General features: G+C 48.6%; 1 non-coding gene across 1 annotated transcript; it reads right to left on the bottom strand.

The window, feature by feature from the left end:
* Window positions 1-2,407: 2,407 nt before the first annotated feature.
* Window positions 2,408-2,480, bottom strand: Trnaa-ggc (transfer RNA alanine (anticodon GGC)). The gene has a single exon. It is a non-coding gene; the product is annotated as a tRNA-Ala (tRNA).
* Window positions 2,481-8,599: the final 6,119 nt, after the last annotated feature.

Here is an 8,599-nt window from a genome sequence, read left to right on the forward strand (position 1 = left end):
ATTGCTACGGCATCTGTTATCAGCAGTCACAACTAACAACACCAGTAGCAGCTGACTGCACGCAAAGAATAGGAATGTGCAGTGGGATTTACGTGAACTCGGCGCAAGGCAGATCTTTCCGACATAGGCTTGAGAATCTTACGGGAACACTTGTACTGTTTCTAAATTAAGTGTAGGCGTGGGAGGAGGGTGCTTCCTGCGCACTAATAACAGCACGCTTGTCAATTGTGGATGCTAATCATTCGCTTGTATCTTCCTAGACACATCTGCTGGTTGTGAATTATTCCACTTGCATATCAAGGTGCGCATGTAGGTGTGTTAAAAATTCTGGAGGCACTGGGTATTGATCCCAGTACCTCTCGCATACTAAGCGAGCGCTCTACCATCTGAGCTACGCCCGCCCCCCGAAGACTAATGGTGCTACATACAGCCATATAGACGACACAGACCCTTGCACTCCCATTATTCAGCAGACAAACACTACTCTCTCTGTATCCGTTTGGGTGTCTTTCAGGTTTCGTGCATTCTGTATCGAATCGTAGTTGGCCAAAATGAAAGTGGCACGTATAACGTCGAAAATAGAATTCGGACACCGCTCTTAGTAAGACCAACGTGTTGTCCACCCTCTAGACTTCAATGAGGTTAAGCCGCGATACCTAAGACAGATCTGCACTCGATGACACCTCGATAACAGCCGGTCCCCACACTTACATCTTGCTCTCCTTACGTCAGTATACATCATATAAGTCTGTGACGCTGGCTTTGCAACATCTTGCGTGCCTTTAGGTTCGCCGCGACCAACACTTACCATGCACTGACCACAAAAAATGGAGGCGCCGCCGCTTGAACCCTGGACCTTTCACATGCCAAGCGAACGCTCTACCAACTGAGCTACGCCCCATGCACGAGCAAACTGCGCTATTCCCCATTCTTTGCGACTCAGATGCGCACGGACACGATGGTTGGTTGGTTTGTAGCGGTGAAGGGAGCAGAGTACAAAGGCGCGGACCCGTTCATATACACAAAAGTTCCAAGTAGTTTCGATGCTCTGGTATTACAAATGCAAATTCCGTCTGTTTTTAACGTCTTAAATTGAAAGAGCCGTCACAAATTGCTCCGTTTTCACTCCTTGTCGACAATTATACAGCACCTGAGGTAACAAACACATCTCGAGCCCCATTGTGCACTACATTATTTATGCCAACTCAGTGCCTCGCTCTTTACTACTGTGTACCAATCTTGTCGTCCAACTGCAAAACACTGGGCCACAACAAGTTTCCGCGTCTCCATTGCACTGCGCATACTACGAAACGCTCCCCAAACTTGGCACTCACCCTCGCAGCCGACTTTTCCGACTTTCCACGACGCTCACGCTAGTGACAGCATTATTTATAGTTCGACGTCGCGCCAAAGCGAATGAGCACATTTCGCCTACGGCTTAGGCCGCCCTCCTAGTGTGTCTGCTCGGTGTCTGCAGGCAGCGAGGGTCTGCAAGCTTCCTGTGTTCGCACCTATGTCACCTGTGCTTGCTTGTCAGAGACAGACTACCGCAAAACATACAACTCACTCCATGAATTGATTGCTACGGCATCTGTTATCAGCAGTCACAACTAACAACACCAGTAGCAGCTGACTGCATGCAAAGAATAGGCATGTGCAGTGGAATTTACGTGAACTCAGCGCAAGGCAGATCTTTCCGACATAGGCTTGAGAATCTTACAGGAACACTTGTACTGTTTCTAAATTAAGTGTAGGCGTGGGAGGAGGGTGCTTCCTGCGCACTAATAACAGCACGCTTGTCAATTGTGGATGCTAATCATTCGCTTGTATCTTCCTAGACACATCTGCTGGTTGTGAAATATTCCACTTGCATGGCAAGGTACGCATGTAGGTGTGTTAAAAATTCTGGAGGCACTGGTTATTGATCCCAGTTCCTGTCGCATACTAAGCGGGCGCTCTACCATCTGAGCTACGCCCGCCGCCCCGAAGACTAATGGTGCTACATACAGCCATATAGACGACACAGACCCTTGCACTCCCATTATTCAGCAGACAAACACTACTCTCTATGTATCCGTTAGGGTGTCTTTCAGGTTTCGTGCATTATGTATCCAATCGTAGTTGGCCACAATGAAAGTGGCACGTATAACGTCGATAATAGAATTCGGACACCGCTCTGAGTAAGACCAACGTGTTGTCCACCCTCTAGACTTCAATGAGGTTAAGCCGCGATACCTAAGACAGATCTGCACTCGATGACACCTCGATAACAGCCGGTCCCCACACTTACATCTTGCTCTCCTTACGTCAGTATACATCATATCAGTCTGTGACGCTGGCTTTGCAACATCTTGCGTGCCTTTAGGTTCGCCGCGATCAACACTTACCATGCACTGACAACAAAATACTGTGGCGCCGCGGCTTGAACCCTGGACCTTTCACTTGCCAAGCGAACGCTCTACCAACTGAGCTACGCCCCATGCACGAGCATACTGCGCTATTCCCCATTCTTTGCGACTCAGATGCGCACGGACACGATGGTTGGTTGGTTTGTAGCGGTGAAGGGAGCAGAGTACAAAGGCGCGGACCCGTTCATATACACAAAAGTTCCAAGTAGTTTCGATGCTCTGGTATTACAAATGCAAATTCCGTCTGTTTTTAACGTCTTAAATTCAAAGAGCCGTCACAAATTGCTCCGTTTTCACTCCTTGACGACAATCATACAGCACCTGAGGTAACAAACACATCTCGAGCCCCATTGTGCACTCCATTATTCATGCCAACTCAGTGCCTCGCTCTTTACTACTGTGTACCAATCTTGTCGTCCAACTGCAAAACACTGAGCCACAATAAGTTTCCGCGTCTCCATTGCACTGCGCATACTACGAAACGCTCCCCAAACTTGGCACTCACCCTCGCAGCCGACTTTTCCGACTTTCCACGACGCTCACGCTAGTGACAGCATTATTTATAGTTCGACGTCGCGCCAAAGCGAATGAGCACATTTCGCCTACGGCTTAGGCCGCCCTCCTAGTGTGGCTGCTCGGTGTCTGCAGGCAGCGAGGGTCTGCAAGCTTCCTGTGTTCGCACCTATGTCACCTGTGCTTGCTTGTCAGAGACAGACTACCGCAAAACATACAACTCACTCCATGAATTGATTGCTACGGCATCTGTTATCAGCAGTCACAACTAACAACACCAGTAGCAGCTGACTGCATGCAAAGAATAGGAATGTGCAGTGGAATTTACGTGAACTCAGCGCAAGGCAGATCTTTCCGACATAGGCTTGAGAATCTTACAGGAACACTTGTACTGTTTCTAAATTAAGTGTAGGCGTGGGAGGAGGGTGCTTCCTGCGCACTAATAACAGCACGCTTGTCAATTGTGGATGCTAATAATTCGCTTGTATCTTCCTAGACACATCTGCTGGTTGTGAATTATTCCACTTGCATGGCAAGGTACGCATGTAGGTGTGTTAAAAATTCTGGAGGCACTGGGTATTGATCCCAGTTCCTCTCGCATACTAAGCGAGCGCTATACCATCTGAGCTACGCCCGCCCACCCGAAGACTAATGGTGCTACATACAGCCATATAGACGACACAGACCCTTGCACTCCCATTATTCAGCAGACAAACACTACTCTCTATGTATCCGTTAGGGTGTCCTTCAGGTTTCGTGCATTATGTATCGAATCGTAGTTGGCCACAATGAAAGTGGCACGTATAACGTCGATAATAGAATTCGGACACCGCTCTGAGTAAGACCAACGTGTTGTCCACCCTCTAGACTTCAATGAGGTTAAGCCGCGATACCTAAGACAGATCTGCACTCGATGACACCTCGATAACAGCCGGTCCCCACACTTACATCTTGCTCTCGTTACGTCAGTATACATCATATCAGTCTGTGACGCTGGCTTTGCAACATCTTGCGTGCCTTTAGGTTCGCAGCGATCAACACTTACCATGCACTGACAACAAAATATGGAGGCGCCGCGGCTTGAACCCTAGACCTTTCACATGCCAAGCGAACGCTCTACCAACTGAGCTACGCCCCATGCACGAGCAAACTGCGCTATTCCCTATTCTTTGCGACTCAGATGCGCACGGACACGATGGTTGGTAGGTTTGTAGCGGTGAAGGGAGCAGAGTACAAAGGCGCGGACCCGTTCATATACACAAAAGTTCCAAGTAGTTTCGATGCTCTGGTATTACAAATGCAAATTCCGTCTGTTTTTAACGTCTTAAATTCAAAGAGCCGTCACAAATTGCTCCGTTTTCACTCCTTGACGACAATCATACAGCACCTGAGGTAACAAACACATCTCGAGCCCCATTGTGCACTCAATTATTCATGCCAACTCAGTGCCTCGCTCTTTACTACTGTGTACCAATCTTGTCGTCCAACTGCAAAACACTGGGCCACAATAAGTTTCCGCGTCTCCATTGCACTGCGCATACTACGAAACGCTCCCCAAACTTGGCACTCACCCTCGCAGCCGACTTTTCCGACTTTCCACGACGCTCACGCTAGTGACAGCATTATTTATAGTTCGACGTCGCGCCAAAGCGAATGAGCACATTTCGCCTACGGCTTAGGCCGCCCTTCTAGTGTGGCTGCTCGGTGTCTGCAGGCAGCGAGGGTCTGCAAGCTTCCTGTGTTCGCACCTATGTCACCTGTGCTTGCTTGTCAGAGACAGACTACCGCAAAACATACAACTCACTCCATGAATTGATTGCTACGGCATCTGTTATCAGCAGTCACAACTAGCAACACCAGTAGCAGCTGACTGCATGCAAAGAATAGGAATGTGCAGTGGGATTTACGTGAACTCAGCGCAAGGCAGATCTTTCCGACATAGGCTTGAGAATCTTACGGGAACACTTGTACTGTTTCTAAATTAAGTGTAGGCGTGGGAGGAGGGTGCTTCCTGCGCACTAATAACAGCACGCTTGTCAATTGTGGATGCTAATAATTCGCTTGTATCTTCCTAGACACATCTGCTGGTTGTGAATTATTCCACTTGCATGGCAAGGTGCGCATGTAGGTGTGTTAAAAATTCTGGAAGCACTGGGTATTGATCCCAGTTCCTCTCGCATACTAAGCGAGCGCTCTACCATCTGAGCTACGCCCGCCGCCCCGAAGAGTAATGGTGCTACATACAGCCATATAGACGACACAGACCCTTGCACTCCCATTATTCAGCAGACAAACACTACTCTCTATGTATCCGTTAGGGTGTCTTTCAGGTTTCGTGCGTTATGTATCGAATCGTAGTTGGCCACAATGAAAGTGGCACGTATAACGTCGAAAATAGAATTCGGACACCGCTCTGAGTAAGACCAACGTGTTGTCCACCCTCTAGACTTCAATGAGGTTAAGCCGCGATACCTAAGACAGATCTGCACTCGATGACACCTCGATAACAGCCGGTCCCCACACTTACATCTTGCTCTCCTTACGTCAGTATACATCATATCAGTCTGTGACGCTGGCTTTGCAACATCTTGCGTGCCTTTAGGTTCGCCGCGACCAACACTTACCATGCACTGACCACAAAAAATGGAGACGCCGCCGCTTGAACCCTGGACCTTTCACATGCCAAGCGAACGCTCTACCAACTGAGCTACGCCCCATGCACGAGCAAACTGCGCTATTCCCCATTCTTTGCGACTCAGATGCGCACGGACACGATGGTTGGTTGGTTTGTAGCGGTGAAGGGAGCAGAGTACAAAGGCGCGGACCCGTTCATATACACAAAAGTTCCAAGTAGTTTCGATGCTCTGGTATTACAAATGCAAATTCCGTCTGTTTTTAACGTCTTAAATTCAAAGAGCCGTCACAAATTGCTCCGTTTTCACTCCTTGACGACAATCATACAGCACCTGAGGTAACAAACACATCTCGAGCCCCATTGTGCACTCCATTATTCATGCCAACTCAGTGCCTCGCTCTTTACTACTGTGTACCAATCTTGTCGTCCAACTGCAAAACACTGGGCCACAATAAGTTTCCGCGTCTCCATTGCACTGCGCATACTACGAAACGCTCCCCAAACTTGGCACTCACCCTCGCAGCCGACTTTTCCGACTTTCCACGACGCTCACGCTAGTGACAGCATTATTTATAGTTCGACGTCGCGCCAAAGCGAATGAGCACATTTCGCCTACGGCTTAGGCCGCCCTCCTAGTGTGGCTGCTCGGTGTCTGCAGGCAGCGAGGGTCTGCAAACTTCCTGTGTTCGCACCTATGTCACCTGTGCTTGCTTGTCAGAGACAGACTATCGCAAAACATACAACTCACTCCATGAATTGATTGCTACGGCATCTGTTATCAGCAGTCACAACTAGCAACACCAGTAGCAGCTGACTGCATGCAAAGAATAGGAATGTGCAGTGGGATTTACGTGAACTCAGCGCAAGGCAGATCTTTCCGACATAGGCTTGAGAATCTTACGGGAACACTTGTACTGTTTCTAAATTAAGTGTAGGCGTGGGAGGAGGGTGCTTCCTGCGCACTAATAACAGCACGCTTGTCAATTGTGGATGCTAATAATTCGCTTGTATCTTCCTAGACACATCTGCTGGTTGTGAATTATTCCACTTGCATGGCAAGGTACGCATGTAGGTGTGTTAAAAATTCTGGAGGCACTGGGTATTGATCCCAGTTCCTCTCGCATACTAAGCGAGCGCTATACCATCTGAGCTACGCCCGCCCACCCGAAGACTAATGGTGCTACATACAGCCATATAGACGACACAGACCCTTGCACTCCCATTATTCAGCAGACAAACACTACTCTCTATGTATCCGTTAGGGTGTCTTTCAGGTTTCGTGCATTATGTATCGAATCGTAGTTGGCCACAATGAAAGTGGCACGTATAACGTCGATAATAGAATTCGGACACCGCTCTGAGTAAGACCAACGTGTTGTCCACCCTCTAGACTTCAATGAGGTTAAGCCGCGATACCTAAGACAGATCTGCACTCGATGACACCTCGATAACAGCCGGTCCCCACACTTACATCTTGCTCTCGTTACGTCAGTATACATCATATCAGTCTGTGACGCTGGCTTTGCAACATCTTGCGTGCCTTTAGGTTCGCCGCGATCAACACTTACCATGCACTGACAACAAAATATGGAGGCGCCGCGGCTTGAACCCTGGACCTTTCACATGCCAAGCGAACGCTCTACCAACTGAGCTACGCCCCATGCACGAGCAAACTGCGCTATTCCCCATTCTTTGCGACTCAGATGCGCACGGACACGATGGTTGGTAGGTTTGTAGCGGTGAAGGGAGCAGAGTACAAAGGCGCGGACCCGTTCATATACACAAAAGTTCCAAGTAGTTTCGATGCTCTGGTATTACAAATGCAAATTCCGTCTGTTTTTAACGTCTTAAATTCAAAGAGCCGTCACAAATTGCTCCGTTTTCACTCCTTGACGACAATCATACAGCACCTGAGGTAACAAACACATCTCGAGCCCCATTGTGCACTCAATTATTCATGCCAACTCAGTGCCTCGCTCTTTACTACTGTGTACCAATCTTGTCGTCCAACTGCAAAACACTGGGCCACAATAAGTTTCCGCGTCTCCATTGCACTGCGCATACTACGAAACGCTCCCCAAACTTGGCACTCACCCTCGCAGCCGACTTTTCCGACTTTCCACGACGCTCACGCAACGCTCACGCTAGTGACAGCATTATTTATAGTTCGACGTCGCGCCAAAGCGAATGAGCACATTTCGCCTACGGCTTAGGCCGCCCTCCTAGTGTGGCTGCTCGGTGTCTGCAGGCAGCGAGGGTCTGCAAGCTTCCTGTGTTCGCACCTATGTCACCTGTGCTTGCTTGTCAGAGACAGACTATCGCAAAACATACAACTCACTCCATGAATTGATTGCTACGGCATCTGTTATCAGCAGTCACAACTAGCAACACCAGTAGCAGCTGACTGCATGCAAAGAATAGGAATGTGCAGTGGAATTTACGTGAACTCAGCGCAAGGCAGATCTTTCCGACATAGGCTTGAGAATCTTACAGGAACACTTGTACTGTTTCTAAATTAAGTGTAGGCGTGGGAGGAGGGTGCTTCCTGCGCACTAATAACAGCACGCTTGTCAATTTTGGATGCTAATAATTCGCTTGTATCTTCCTAGACACATCTGCTGGTTGTGAATTATTCCACTTGCATGGCAAGGTACGCATGTAGGTGTGTTAAAAATTCTGGAGGCACTGGGTATTGATCCCAGTTCCTCTCGCATACTAAGCGAGCGCTATACCATCTGAGCTACGCCCGCCGCCCCGAAGACTAATGGTGCTACATACAGCCATATAGACGACACAGACCCTTGCACTCCCATTATTCAGCAGACAAACACTACTCTCTATGTATCCGTTAGGGTGTCTTTCAGGTTTCGTGCATTATGTATCGAATCGTAGTTGGCCACAATGAAAGTGGCACGTATAACGTCGATAATAGAATTCGGACACCGCTCTGAGTAAGACCAACGTGTTGTCCACCCTCTAGACTTCAATGAGGTTAAGCCGCGATACCTAAGACAGATCTGCACTCGATGACACCTCGATAACA

Source organism: Schistocerca gregaria, chromosome 9 (genome assembly GCF_023897955.1).
Source record: "Schistocerca gregaria isolate iqSchGreg1 chromosome 9, iqSchGreg1.2, whole genome shotgun sequence".
Classification (NCBI taxonomy): domain Eukaryota; kingdom Metazoa; phylum Arthropoda; class Insecta; order Orthoptera; family Acrididae; genus Schistocerca; species Schistocerca gregaria.